The 16,178-nt window shown below is 37.3% G+C and overlaps 1 pseudogene; it reads left to right on the top strand.

Annotated features, from left to right (window-relative positions):
• Window positions 1–819: 819 nt before the first annotated feature.
• Window positions 820–1,773, top strand: LOC140847628 (olfactory receptor 5AN1-like; annotated as a pseudogene).
• Window positions 1,774–16,178: the final 14,405 nt, after the last annotated feature.

Consider the following 16,178-nt stretch of genomic DNA (forward strand, 5'->3'; position numbering starts at 1 on the left):
CAATGGGTCTGGTACATGGAGCAAGAGGGTATCAGAACAAAAACTTCAAAGACGGAACCTCTACCTAAAGTCTCATGCTATTCCTCAGGTAGCAAAATACCCTAAATTGATAATATATTGGGATCAATAGTGAGCAGTACTATCCTCCCTTTGGTATGTTTATATGAAGGCATCCCAGAACATTTATTTTATAACTTTATTGAGCTCCCATGCTGTGTCCCCTACAGTATTATGAGAGTTATGAATTGTGATGCAATTTTCAGGTCTAATTGGAGATGATACATTAAACACATTTATATAAACACTTCGGAAATTATTAGTAACAGGGTAAAGAATATTTTCATGGATAATAGAAGAAATTTAAAAAATCTGTTCAGAAGACCATGTGTAACAGAAGTCCTATTTCAAAATGATGTACATTGATGCTGCTCATGCTTTTGATTATATAAATAATTATCAGACGTGTTTAAAAAACTCTTTTAATTTCATCAATTATCTTTACTTCATATATAATAATCAGTTTAATAAACACATGTATAATAATCTATTGCTGTCTTATAGTCTAAGAAAATTTGTACATATATCTTCAATACTCATGGCACCTCCTGTATTAATAGAGAACCTGACACTGAACAGATACTCCTTAACAATTCGAGATGAAAAGCCATGGTTTTTGCACCAGGACAGTAAGCATTTCCCTTTTTCTGGTGCTCAGTGACACAAAAAGCTGGCACATAGAGAATTGTAATGTTGTCACATTTCACTTGAATCAGCAATGCACTACCTTGCCTCTTTTCTGATCTTAGGAGCACCAAGGCTATGATTAGAAGATAAAATAGTACGGAGTTCACCCACTTCATCCTCTTGGGGTTCTCCGATTTTTCCAGGTTCAAAGCACTGCTCTTTGTTGTGTTCCTGGTGATCTACGTTACAACTCTGATTTGGAACCTGAGTCTCATCATCCTAATAAGGATGGATTCCCACCTCCACACACCCATGTACTTCTTCCTCAGCAACCTGTCCTTCCTAGACATCTGCTATGTGACCTCCACAGCCCCCAAGATGCTCTCTGACTTCTTCCAAGAACAGCATACTATCACCCTAGTGGGTTGTGCCATTCAGTACTTGTTCTTTACAACCACAGGACTGACTGAGACTTGTCTCATGACAGCTATGGCCTATGACCACTATGCTGCCATTTGTAATCCACTTCTCTATTCATCAATCATGTCACCTACCCTCTGTGTTGGGATGGTGCTGGGATCCTACATGGCTGGAATCTTTGGTTCTGTATCCCAAGTGTGTGCCATTCTTCAACTCCACTTCTGTGGGCCTAATGTCATCCGCCACTTCTTCTGTGACATGCCCCAGCTGTTAGTCCTGTCCTGCTCTGACATTTTCTTTGCCAAACTCTTACTTGCTATATTAGCAATGATCTTTGGGATAATAAATGCCCTTGCTGTCATGGTATCTTATGGCTATATTGTCATCTCTATTATGAAGATTACTACAGCTAAAGGCAGGTCCAAGGCTTTCAACACCTGTGCTTCTCACCTGACAGTAGTTTCCCTCTTCTATACCTCAGGTAGCTTTGTCTATTTGAGTTCCAGCTCCGGGGGTCCTTCCAATTTGGACAGACTTGCATCGGTCTTCTACACAGTGATGATTCCCATGTTGAATCCCTTGATTTACAGTCTGAGGAACAAGGAAATCAAAGTTGCCTTGAAGAGGTTGCAGAAGAAGGGTGGGAATTGCATACATCACAGAATCTGAGACTTTTTTTTTTTGAGAGGGCATCTCTCATGTTTATTGATCAAATGGTTGTTAACAACAATAAAATTCTGTATAGGGGGTTCAATGCTCAATGCACAATCACTAATCCATCTCAAGCCTAATTCTCGTCTGTCTCCAATCTTCTGTAGCGTAACGAACAAGTTCTTACATGGTGAACGAATTCTTACATAGTGAATAAGTTCTTACATGGTGAACAGTACAAGGGCAGTCATCACAGAAACTTTCGATTTTGATCATGCATTATGAACTATAAACAATCAGGTCAAATATGAATATTCATTTGATTTTTATACGTGATTTATATGTGAATCCCACATTTCCCCTTTATTATTATTATTATTATTATTATTATTATTATTTTTAATAAAATGCTGAAGTGATAGGTAGATGCAAGATAAAGGTGGAAAACATAGATTAGTGTTATAAGAGAGCAATTGTAGATGATCATGTGTGTGCCTGTAGACTATGTGCTAATTTGAGCTAGACAAGGGCAATAAAACATCCACAGATGCAGGGGGGTGGGTGAGGTTCTAAGCTTCACCACTGTTTTCCCCGATTTCTCACCTGATTGCCCCCCTGTGACTGTGTCTGTCTTAGGTTGTTTGTCTCTTGAGGAATCTTACCCGTCTCTGGCTAACCAGTCATCTTCCGGGTCCATACAGGGAAATGTAAATTTGGTAAGTGAGAGAAGCCATATTGTTTGAAAAGGTTAGATTTTTACTTCTTTGCAGATTTATGCCCTGTGGCTTCTATGCCCAGCACTTGTCTCGAGGTATCTACCAAGTGGAGGAATTATGATGCTCGGTAAATTCGATATGAGGCACGAATTCTATTTAAGGGTTGTAATTAGGAAGGAAGAAGAAAAGCTATAGAGGTAACATGGAAGAAAGCATGGGAGGATTGATTATTTCTTTGACATATCTTCTTGTAGAGTACCTTAAGCATGTATAGGTTTGAAACTACTAACTAACTTGTGCACACATATTAACATAATAGGAATACGGTGACATAAAGAAAGCAAATCTATAATTACCAGCCTTCTCCAGTGAAGCCAAGAAAACCAGTTAAGCACCCTAGGCATTTGTGAAAATTTGTTTATGATATGATGGATATTGTCCCACTGTACTTGGACAGTCTGAGAGAAATCAGACAAATTAAAGCAACCCATTTCTCAGATCTGTTCACATCCCATATGTTCTTTTAACAGTAGATAGTCTATAGTTGTAAGATTTTGGAGCGCTACAACTTGCACCCCTCCCAACTCCTGGTTGAGTTCCAACAGTACAGATCCACTCAAATTCGTTGTCTCACTGTATGCACATGCCAGCCTAGACATCTCCCTCCTCATTCCAGTGGCAAGTCCAGGAAATGGTGGGATGGACGCAGCCACAACCGCAGCATCATCCGGATCCCTGTGGAGGCTTTTGATGATCATCCCCCGGCACGAGTCCTCCAGAGAGTGCTGATGCCGGAAGCTCCTCCTCATATCGTATCTTAGTTCATTTTGTGGGTAGCCAAGCTAGGCCTTGATCTTCTGCATAAAAACAAACAGACCCTTTGCCCACACTTTGACATGCCCTCTATACCACTGTGTAGAACTCATTGAAGGTCAGCACACAGGAACTGCTTTTTTTTTAAAAGTTATTTTTATTAAGAGAAAGTAATATTATCAGAAAAGAGTACCTCCATAGCCGATCATCTGACACCCTTTAAGTGATCAAAATTAAGGATATTTAAAGCATGCGTTAATCTTTAATTTACCAGTAGTTTTATCCTATCAAGGAGTAATCACCCTTTTCTTTCTTTCTTTCTTTTTTTTCTCTTTTTTAAAAAATCTTTAATCTACACTTACATGAAAAATACTATGTTTACTATGCTCTCCCCTATATCAGGTTCCCCCTAAAAACCACATTACGGTCACTGTCCATCAGCATAGCAAAATGTAGCATCACTACTCATCCTCTCTGTGTTGTACAGCCCTCCCTCCCCTTTCTCCCTCCCCCACATGCATGCTAATCTTAATACCCCTTTCTTCTCCCCCCCACCCCTTTATCACTCCCTGCCCACCCATCCTCCCCAGTTCCTTTGCCTTTGGTACCTGTTAGTCCATTTTTGGATTCTGTAATTCTGCTGCTGCTTTGTTCCTTCAGTTTTTCCTTTGTTCTTATACTCCTCAGATGAGTGAAATCATTTGGTATTTCTCTTTCTCCGCTTGGCTTATTTCACTGAGCATAATACCCTCAAGCTCCATCCATATTGCTGCAAATGGTTGGATTTGCCCTCTTCTTATGGCTGAGTAGTATTCCATTGTGTATATGTACCACATCTTCTTTATCCATTCATCTATTGATGGACATTTAGGTTGCTTCCAATTCTTGGCTATTGTAAATAGTGCTGCGATAAACATAGGGGTGCATCTGTCTTTCTCAAACTTGATTGCTGCATTCTTAGGGTAAATTCCTAGGAGTGGAATTCCGGGGTCAAATGGTAAGTCTGTTTTGAGCATTTTGATGTACTTACATACTGCTTTCCACAATGGTTGAACTAATTTACATTCCCACCTGCAGTGTAGGAGTGTTCCCCTTTCTCCACAGCCTCACCAACATTTGTTGTTGTTTGTCTTTTGGATGGCAGCCATCCTTACTGGTGTGAGGTGATACCTCATTGTAATTTTAATTTGCATTTCTCTGATAATTAGCGATGTGGAGCATAGTTTCATGTTTCTGTTGGCCGTGTGTATTTCTTTTTTAGAGAACTGTTTGTTCAGTTCCTCTGCCCATTTTTTAATTGGGTTATTTGTTTTTTGTTTGTTGAGGCGTGTGAGCTCTTTGTATATTCTGGACGTCAAGCCTTTATCGGATCTGTCATTTTCAAATATATTCTCACATACTGTAGTGTTCCTTTTTGTTATTTTGATGGTGTCTTTCACTGTACAGAAGCTTTTCATCTTAATGTGGTCCCACTTGCTCATTTTTGCTGTTGTTTTCCTTGCCCAGGGAGATATGTTCAAGAAGAGGTCACTCATGTTTATGTCTAAGAGGTTTTTGCCTATGTTTTTTTCCAAGAGTTTAATGGTTTCATGACTTACATTCAGGTCTTTGATCCATTTTGAATTTACTTTTGTATATGGGGTTAGACAATGGTCCAGTTTCATTCTCCTACATGTAGCTGTCCAGTTTTTCCAGCACCATCTGTTGAAGAGACTGTCATTTTGCCATTGTATGTCCATGGCTCTTTTATCAAATATTAATTGACCATATATGTTTGGGTTACTGTCTGGAGTCTCTAGTCTGTTCCACTGGTCTGTGGCTCTGTTCTTGTGCCAGTACCAAATTGTCTTGATTACTAAGGCTTTGTAGTAGAGCTTGAGGTTGGGGAGTGAGATCCCCCCTAATTTATTCTTCTTTCTCAGGATTGCTTTGGCTATTCGGGGTCTTTGGTGTTTCCATATGAATTTTTGAATTATTTGTTTCAGTTCATTGAAGAATGTTGCTGGTAATTTGATAGGGATTGCATCAAATCTGTATATTGCTTTGTGCAGGATGTTCATTTTGACGATATTAATTCTTCCTAGTCATGAGCATGGGATGAGTTTCCATTTGTTAGTGTCTCCTTTAATTTCTCTTAAGAGTGACTTGTAGTTTTCAGGGTATAGGTTTTCGCTTCTTTGGTTATGTTTATTCCTAGGTATTTTATTCTTTTTGATGCAATTGTGAATGGAATTGTTTTCCTGATTTCTCTTTCTATTGGTTCATTGTTAGTGTATAGGAAAGCTACAGATTTCTGTGTGTTAATTTTATATCCTGCAACTTTGCTGTATTCCGATATCAGTTCTAGTAGTTTTGGAGTGGAGTCTTTAGGGTTTTTTATGTACAGTATCATATCATCTGCAAATAGTGACAGTTTAACTTCTTCTTTACCAATCTGGATTCCTTGTATTTCTTTGTTTTGTCTGATTGCCATGGCTAGGACCTCCAATACTATGTTAAATAACAGTGGGGAGAGTGGGCATCCCTGTCTGGTTCCCGATCTCAGAGGAAATGCGTTCAGCTTCTCACTGTTCAGTATAATGTTGGCTGTGGATTTATCATATATGGCCTTTATTATGTTGAGGTACTTGCCCTTTATTCCCATTTTGCTGAGAGTTTTTATCATGAATGGATGTTGAATTTTGTCAAATGCTTTTTCAGCATCTACGGAGATGATCATGTGGTTTTGTCTTTCTTTTTGTTGATGTGGTGGATGATGTTGATGGATTTTCAAATCTTGTACCATCCTTGCATCCCTGGGATGAATCCCACTTGGTCATGGCGTATGATCCTTTTGATATACTGTTGAATTCTGTTTGCTAATATTTTATTGAGTATTTTTGCATCTACATTCATCAGGGATATTGGTCTGTAATTTTCTTTTTCGGTGGGGTGTTTGCCTGGCTTTGCTATTTGGGTGATCTTGGCTTCATAGAATGAGTTTGGGAGTATTCCCTCCTCTTCTATTTTTTGGGAAACTTGAAGGAGAATGGGTATTATGTCTTCTCTGTGTGTCTGATAAAATTCCGAGGTAAATCCGTCTGGCCCCGGGGTTTTGTTCTTGGGTAGTTTTTTAATTACCGTTTCAATTTCTTTTCTCGTAATTGGTTTGTTTAGCTTTTTTGTTCCTTCCTTGGTCAGTCTTGGGAGTTTGTATTTTTCTAGTAAGTTGTCCATTTCTTCTAGGTTTTCCAGCTTGTTGGCATATAGGTTTTCATAGTAGTTTTTAATAATTCCTTGTATTTCTGTGGAGTCTGTCATGATTATTCCGTTCTCATATCTGATGCTGTTGATTTGTGTTGATTCTCTTTTTCTCTTAATAAGTTTGGCTAGAGGCTTATCTATTTTGTTTATTTTCTCAAAGAACCAGCTCTTCGTTTTGTTGATTTTTGCTATTCTTTTATTCTTCTCGATTTTGTTTATTTCTTCTGTGATCTTTATTATGTCCCTCCTTCTGCTGACTTTAGTCCTTATTTGTTCTTCTTTTTCCAGTTTTGATAATTGTGATGTTAGACTATTCATTTGGGATTGTTCTTCCTTCTTCAAGTGTGCCTGGATCGCTATATACTTTCCTCTTAAGACTGCTTTTGCTACATCCCGCAGATGTTGGGGCTTTGTGTTGTTGTTGTCATTTGTTTCTATATATTTCCTTGATCTATATTTTGAATTGTTCATTGATCCATTGATTATTTAGAAGCATGTTGTTAAGCCTCCATGTGTTTGTGAGCCTTTTTGTTTTCTTTGTAGAATTTATTTCTAGTTTTATACCTTTGTAGTCTGAAAAATTGGTTGGTAGAATTTCAATATTTTGGAATTTATTGAGGCTCTTTTTGTGAGCTAGTATGTGGTCTATTCTAGGGAATGTTCCATGTGCACTTGAAAAGAATGTGTATCCTGTTGCTTTTGGATGTAGAGTTCTATAAATGTCTATTAGGTTCATCTGTTCTAGTGTGCTATTCAGTGCCTGTGTGTCCTTACTTATTTTCTGCCCAGTGGATCTATCCTTTGGGGTGAGTGGTGTGTTGAAGTCTCCTAATATGAATGCATTTCAGTCTATTTCCCTCTTTAGTTCTGTTAGTATTTGTTTCACAAATGCTGGTGCTCCTGTGTTGAGTGCATATATATTTAGAAATGTTATATCCTCTTGTTGGACTGAGTACTTTATCATTATGTAGTGCCCTTCTTTATCTCTTCTTACTTTCTTTGTTTTGAAATCTATTTTGTCTGATATTAGTACTGCAAGACCTGCTTTCTTCTCACTGTTGTTTGTATGAAATATGTTTTTCCATCCCTTGAGTTTTAGTCTGTTCATGTCTTTGGGTTTGAGGTGAGTTTCTTGTAAGCAGCATATAGATGGGTCTTGCTTTTTTATCCATTCTATTACTATGTGTCTTTTGATTGGTGCATTCAGTCCATTTACATTTAGGGTGACTATTGAGAGATATGTACTTATTGCCATTGCAGACTTTAGATTCGTGGTTACCAAAGGTTCAAGATTAGCTTCTTTAGTATCTTACTGCCTAACTTAGCTCGCTTATTGAGCTGTTATATACACTGTCTGGAGATTTTTTTTTTCTCTCCCTTCTAATTCCTCCTCCTCCATTCTTCATATGTTGTGTGTTTCGTTCTGTGCTCTTTTTAGGAGTGCTCCCATCTAGAGCAGTCCCTGTAAGATGCCCTGTAGAGGTGGTTTGTGGGAAGCAAATTCCCTCAGCTTTTGCTTGTCTGGGAATTGTTTAATCCCACCATCATATTTAAATGATAGTCATGCTGGATACAGTATCCTTGGTTCAAGGCCCTTCTGTTTCATTGCATTCAATATATCATGCCATTCTCTTCTGGCCTGTAGGGTTTCTGTTGAGAAGTCTGATGATAGCCTGATGGGTTTTCCTTTATAGGTGACCTTTTTCTCTCTAGCTGCCTTTAAAACTCTTTCCTTGTCCTTGATCCTTGCCATTTTAATTATTATGTGTCTTGGTGTTGTCCTCCTTGGATCCTTTCTGTTGGGGGTTCTGTGTATTTTCGTGGTCTGTTCGTTTATTTCCTCCCCCAGTTTAGGGAAGTTTTCAGCAATTATTTCTTCAAAGAGACTTTCTATCCCTTTTCTTCTTTCTTCTTCTTCTGGTACCCCTATAATACGAATATTATTACTTTGGATTGGTCACATAGTTCTCTTAGTGTTGTTTCATTCCTGGAGATCCTTTCGTCTCTCTCTATGTCAGCTTCTATATGTTCCTGTTCTCTGGTTTCTATTCCTTCAATGGCCTCTTGCATATTATCCATTCTGCTTATAAATCCTTCCAGGGATTGTTTCACTTCCATGATCTCCTTCCTGACATCTGTGATCTCCCTCCGGACTTCATCCCATTGCTCTTGCATTTTTCTGTGCATCTCATCCCATTGCTCTTGCATTTTTCTCTGCATCTCTGTTAGCATGTTCACGATTTTTATTTTGAATTCTTTTTCAGGAAGACTGGTTAGGTCTGTCTCCTTCTCAGGTGTGGTCTCTGTGATCTTTGTCTGCCTGTATTTTTGCCTTTTCATGGTCATAGAGATAGTTTGCAGAACTGGTATGAGTGACACCTGGGAGAGCTTTCCTTCTTGTTGGTTTGTGGCCTTCTGCTCCCCCTTCACGTGGTGCTGGGTTCTCACAGGTGTGGATGTGGTCTGGATGTTGTCCTGTGTCCTCTGGTCTCTATTTTAGGAAGAGTTGTCTTTGTTAGATTTTCATGGATATACGTTGTTTTGGAAGGAGATTTCCACTGCTCTACTCACACCACCATCCTGGCTCTGCCTGAGAATCTGAGATTTTTAAAAATATTTTACCTTCAAAATTGTCTGAATGCACAATACTGAGCATATGAACAGACTGCTACAAATTTTACACTGCGTTTGGACAAACAAGGTTTAATTTGACGTAGGTAATATACCACATTTGTCTAAGAGGTGATACAAGTCCACACAAACTATATATTTAAGTCTTGCAGCTTCATAACTTTCAGTCTACATGAGGGAGGTCTTATCATTTATTAATCTGTCCACATGCATTTGTGAACCATTAAGTTTTAGAAACTTTCGGCTTCTTCTTGATTCTGATAGTGAGCCATTAGAAACACCTGGCAGAGGCGCCATGAGTATAAAACCCCTGTCTACTAACTATTTTAATGCAATGACATGATGGAGATCGATATTTTTGTTTCTGACCCGAGGGGAAGTAAACAGAGGTAGGGTTTGGACATTTGGATGGAAACAAAGCTATGCAGTTGGTCTAATTTTGCCTTCTGGAAATACCAGTCTGAGACATGTAATGTTTGTTTAAGGTCTCTTTAGTGCTAACCATCTAATAAAGTTTTGGTGACATCCTTATCTCCACCAGCTGTAGTCTTTGAAAGAAAGAGGTGGTTTTGATCATAAAGTTGAATAGACTGAAGGATGTGGGCCCTGCAGTGCCACTTACTTATGAGTCTAATGATGTGGTTTCTGGCCTTTAGTGTCCAATGGGGATTTTTGTTGGGAGATGCATTCAAATTCCATGTCACAACCAATAGTAGTTTCTGAGACTGTGAGACTTAAACCTCTTTCTTTCCTGTATTAAATCCAGCAAATTTACCTTGGTTTACATAGCCAGTGGTTCACACTATCAAATTTTTCTGATATTTCAGCATCTGTTCATATTTGATAAGAGGAGACTTGTGTGAGAATTCATTGTAATAATAGAATACTGATATTCAATATTCCTAAAATGAAGAATAAATAGGGAAAACTGGTATACATCCTTTCCTACTTTCCATTTTCTGTTCTCATGATTTTTGGTTATATGAGGTGACATAATAGATGGAGTAGAATGGTTAGAGTTACTTTAATTCTGGTATTTTTCTGGAAACCTTAAAGACCATGAGAGAAAATGAATAGTAGGATAGGCAGAGTTCTCAACTCTCGCCAGGTTTTACAAATGTTTTGGTCTTCGTGATGTGATTAAATGAATAGCAACATGCGTAATAGCGCTGATTATTGATTTGCCTGATTGATATCAGACTTGAGTAAGCTGATCCAAAATAGATGTCATTACAATTACAGATTATCTTTGGCAATTCATTGGATCCTTAATGATATTTTGAGTGTGAAATCTGCTCAGTGAGATGAATTATTTCATTTAGTTAAGAACTGTAAGTGAAGAGGTATTTGAAGGCTTTGCCTAAGCTTTCAATGGCTTCCACATGGGCAGGACTGAGCTGAGGGAAATTACTGCACCTCTGGGAAAGTATGTGAGGGCTTTTCTCCTGCCCAGGAAAGAAGTGCAGTACAAACAGATGTGCGGCCTCTGTGCAGGCGTGCTATGTGAGGTATTGCTTCTGAAAAATGTATAATAATGGGTGACAGGTCTGTTTCGATGGGGCCATGAGATCTTCCTTAGGTAACAGACCTCTGTTAGGTTTATAAGATAGTATTTATTAGCTCTTGTGAAAAATACTGCTATAAATGCGGAGGTGCAGGTATCTTTGAAGATCTTGTTTTTATTTCCACTGCATATATAGGCAGAACTAGTATTGCTGGGTCATACAGCAGTCGTATTAATAGCGTTTTGAGGAATTCCATACTATTTTTAATTATGGCTAAGAGAATTTACATTCCTCAATGAGTGTATAATGGTCCTTTTTCTACATGTCGTCACCAACATGTTATCTTTTGTCTTCTTGATGGTGCCCATTCTGAAGGTGTAGGGTGAATCTCATTTTGGTTTTCCTTTTGCATTTCCCGGGTTGTTAGTGTTGTTCAGGACCTTTTCACATATCTGTTGGCCATTTGGATGTCTTCTTGGAAAAATTTCTCTTCAGGTCTTCCGCCCACTATTTATTAGCTTGTTTGTTGCTTTGTTCTTGAGTTGTATGAGTTCTTTGTATCTATGGGTTTCAACCCCTTCTCTAATAAATGGTTTACAAATATTTTATCATATATGGTTCACAGATATTTTGTATCATTCTGTGTGATGCCTTTTCATTGATGGATTGCTTCTTTTGTTGTGCAGAGGTTTTTAAATTTTATGTAATCCAATTTTTTGATTTTTCCTTTTTTACTTGTGCTTTTGGAGCCATATCCTAAAAATTGTCTCTGTGACCACTGTCAAGGAGTTCATTTCCTATCTTTTATTCTAAGAATCTTATGGTTTCAGGTCAAATCTTTAATTTATTTATGGTTAATGCTTGTGAGTCGTGGACGATAGAAGTCCAATTTCATTCTTATGCATGTAGTTATTCCATTTTTCCAACACCATTTTTTATAGAGACAAGCCATCCCTATTGAACATTTTTGACTTTCTTTCACATATTAGAATATGTTCCAAACAAAACAAGATAAAACTCTAGAAACAGACCTATACATGCAAGGGTTTATTTACAGACTCTATTTGTTTTGTTGGCTTATCTATTTTTATGATAGGCCCATATTGTTTTGGGTAGCAAAGCCTGTGGCCTAATTTGAAGTCATGTATGTGATGCTTCCAGTTTTGTTCTTTTTCAGAAGTGCTTTGGCTATTGAGTGTCTTTTATGGTTTCATGCAAATTTTAGTATTGTGTTTTCTATTCCTTTGAAAAATGCCATCAGAATTTTGATAGAGATTGTGTTGAATATAGAGATGGGTGTGAGTAATATGGACATTTGAAGAATATTGATTTTGTTCCAGGAACACAAGTTATCTTTCCATTTGTTTGTGTCTTCAGTTTCTTTCAGCAATTATTGTGCTTTTCATAGTACAATCTTTCACTTCGTTGATTAAGTTTACTACTAAGTATATTATTGTTTCTAATGTTATGGTGAATGGGATAATATTCTTTACTTCTTTTGCAGATGTTTTATTGTTAGTGTATAGTAATGCAACTAGTTTCTGTATGGTGATTTTATATCCTGCTACATAATGAATCTGATCCAACAGATTATTGTTGAATATCTAGGATTCTTTTTTATATTGGAATGCATCATCTTCAATAATGACAATTTTCCTTTTTTTGTGATGGAGATGCCTTTCATTCCTTTCTTTGCCTGATTGTTCTATCTAGGACTTCCAGTACTGTGTTGAAAAGGAGGAGTTAGATAAGGCATACTTGTTTTGTTCTTAATCTTAGAGAACAAATTTCAATCCTTCTATTTTTCATTTTATGTTAGCTGTGAGTTTGTGGTATATGGCCTTAATTGGGTTGTGGTATGCTCCTTTGAATATCCAATTTGCTGTAGGTTTTATTTTATCAATGTTTCTTTAGCATATTTTGAGATTATCATACGATATTTATCTCTTATTGTATTAAAGCAGTGTATCCAATTTATGGGTTTTTATGTTGTGAACCATCCTTGCAAATCAGGGATAAATTCATCTTGATCACGTTGTATGATCTTTTTGATGTGTTGTTGAATTAAGTTTATTAATATTTTGTCAAGAATTCTTGCATCTGTATTCATCACAGCCATTTGTATATAGTTTTGATTTCTTGGAGTGTCCTTATCTATTTTTGATATAAGGATAATGTTAACATCATATGTAGTTTAGAATAAGGCTTGGAGTTAATGTTAGGATTAGCTATATCTCTATTTTTTTCTTAGTCTAGGAAAGGTTTGTCAATTTGTTTACCTTTAAAACACTAGCTTTTAGTTTCTATATCATTTCTTTCAGTTTTATCGCCTTTAATCCATTTAGATAACAAAGGTTAGAGATCTTTATTATCTCCTTACTTATGCAAACTTTTGCATGGTCTGTATTTTCTTATCTATTTCCATGTTTTCAGAAGTTAATTTGTTTATGTGAATCTCTTAACTGTACAGATGTACTTTTGTTGATGTGTGGATGCTGAGTTTTAGTTGTCAAAAGGGGCAGAAGGTTCTGGTTCAGGTAAGTAGCCCAGGTGGACCCTGAACTTATCTCTTCCCAGAAACACAGAAAATCTACAGTTCCATACATTGCAATTTTCTCTGAGAGAAATTCATCAGCTAGCTGACTCATGTGCAAATAAGAAAAAACCCATGTTGAGGCAGGGAAGACAGATAGAGAGTCAGTCTCCACGGTAACCCCATCCCTGGGCACTGTCATATGCAACTCCCAGATTCTCCTTGAATAGTGAAGAGGTTGGTCCAACAGCCAGAGTCCCAACAATGAATATTCCTTCTGAGTGATCATGCCCCCAATAACTGCTAGCTCTGAAAGTCAACTGGACTTAAATCCACAAGACCCACAAAATTAGAGCATAGAGACATTTCTCACAGATTTTCTCCCAGGTCTTAGTGCAGAGGTAAGATTCCGAAAGATCCAGCTCCCAGTGCCTCAATGAAAAAGACCTATTTGAATATTGTCAAAGGTGCAGACCATGTGTGAGTCTTCTAATTCGACACACACCTACCAACAGAATGCAATCTTGGCTGGAGACTAGGGCGGTCTGCAGGCGACAGCTTTGCATAGCCTCCCTGTCCCACTCCAGTTCACCAGTCTCCCGGGAAGGAGCCTGTGCACATACTTGGTGCCCCAGGTTTTGTGATTGCTGCTCAGAAGATACATCCCTTGTCTGCCTGGCTCTTTTGGTTACTGGGGCTTGCACTCATGGCTCACAGAAATCTGTAGCACACAAACAAATAGTTCTTAACAGACTGTCATCCCCAGAGCTTACTGCAGAGGGCATAGAGAGAACATCTAACCTCAGTATTTCATCAAAATACATCTACTTACCTACTTTCAAAATTCTTTCTGCATGTCTGGTCCCAATTACCCTGCCTCTAATTGTTGAATGACAACCCTCTCTTTTGGGTCACTGATTGCTATTTTTAGGTCATAAACTACTAGGAGCTACTAAGAAGACCAAAGGCTGCTGGGAAATCACAAAGGTTTGAGAGATAATTATGAGATAAGGCCCAGATGGATGATAAGTTTCATCTACACAAGATACACCATGAATACTAGAAGAGGTAGTGGTTGTTTTCTTATGCACAGAAACCAATACAGAGAATACAGAAAAATGAACAGAGGAATATGTCCAAACAGAAGAATAAGATAAAACTTTAGAAATAGACTTACTGAAATAGGGATAAACGATTTACCTGATGAGTAGTTCCATTTATGGTGATAAACATTTTCACCCAGGTTAGGAGACTTTACATGAACAAAATGAGCGTTTCAATAAAGGGTTGCAAAATATTAGATATTATCAAATAGAATCACATAGTTGCAGAATAAAATAAACTGAATAATTCAAAAGAAATTCTTCCATACTTGATAAACTAGAATAAGAATCAATGAAATTGAAGATAGGACAATGCAATTCATCCTTTTAGAAGAGCAAAAAGAATAAAGAATGAAAAGAGTGAAGATAGCTTAACAGACTTACAGGACACCATCAAATACATCAGTATTTTCATTATAGAAGTCTCAGAAAGTAACGGGAGAGTGAAATGGATGAAAACTTATTTCAATAAGTAATGGTTGAATATATCACCTACCTGGGGGAAGTAATGGACGTCCAGATCTAGGAATCCCAGGGTAGTCTAAATAATATAAATCCAATAAGAACCACACTATAGTGTCTTATAAATAAAATAAAAATTATGAAAACAACAATCTTCAACTGATAGAGAAAAACAACTTGCTATGTACAAGAGAACCTAAAGAAGACAGTAAGTTTTCCAGCAGAAATTTTGCAGGCCTAAAGTGAGTGGCACAATATTTTCAGTGTGTTGAGAAATATATGCCATCCAAGGACAGTCTACAGTGATAAGCTGTCTTTCATAATTGAAGGAGCAATAAGAGTTTATCAGACAAGGAAACCTAAAGAGTTTACAAGATTAGCTTTACAAGAGATTCTAATTGACTCTCTTTATGTAGAAATGAAAAATTTCTAATTAGTAAGAGGAGACATATGAAAATGTAAACCTCACTGCAAAGGTAAAAATGGTTAAGTTCATATATGCTAATGTCATTGTGGTGGCATATTACCTATAAATCTAGTATGAATAGTGAAAGACAAAAGTAGGAAAATAACCATAATCACAATAAAGTGTTAGAAGATACACTAGGTAAAAAACATGTAGGTTTTTACATCAAAAACAAAATGTGGAGGCAGGTGGGTAACAATGTAGTTTCAGTATTCGTTAGAGTTCAAGTTGTTTTCAGCCTCTAATTGACTGTTAGAACTATAGTAGATGGTTTATATAAGCCTCATGATAACAAAAAGCCAAAACCTCTAGTAAATACACAAAGGGAAAAGAATCTAAGCATAACAATAGAGAAAACCATTATGTCACTAAGAAGGAGAGCAAGACAAGAAAGAAGCCAAAGGATTACTAAACAGCCAGAAAAGAATGAAAAAAGTGACAATAGTAAGTCCACACCTCTCAATAAGACTTTCGCTGAAAAAGGACTAAGTTCTCCAGTGAAACACATTGTATGTCTGAGTATATAAGCAAACAAAGCCGAGCTCTGTGCTGCTTACCAAAGACTCATTACTGCTTTGGAGGCACAGATAGACTGAAGATGAAGGGATGAGAAAGAACTGAATGTAAATGGAAACCAAAAAAAGCAGAGGTAGCTATAGTGACAACAGAAAAAGTAGACATTAAGGCATTGACTGAGAAGGGACAAAGAAGGTCATTATGTAATAATAAAATGGTCATCCAACAGGAGGATATAGGATTTGTAAATATTTGTGCACCCAATAGAGGAGAGCGTCAACATAGAAGACAGATATTAACAGAGATGAAGGGAGAGCTAGACAGTAGTACAATAAGAGGAGAGAGCTTCATTACGGCACTTTCAACAGTGGATCATTCATCCAGATGGAATGCCAACAATGAAATATTGGACTTAAATAACATGTTAGGTCAGAT

This window comes from Manis javanica, unplaced genomic scaffold, assembly GCF_040802235.1.
Source record: "Manis javanica isolate MJ-LG unplaced genomic scaffold, MJ_LKY HiC_scaffold_25, whole genome shotgun sequence".
Taxonomy (NCBI): Eukaryota; Metazoa; Chordata; class Mammalia; order Pholidota; family Manidae; genus Manis; species Manis javanica.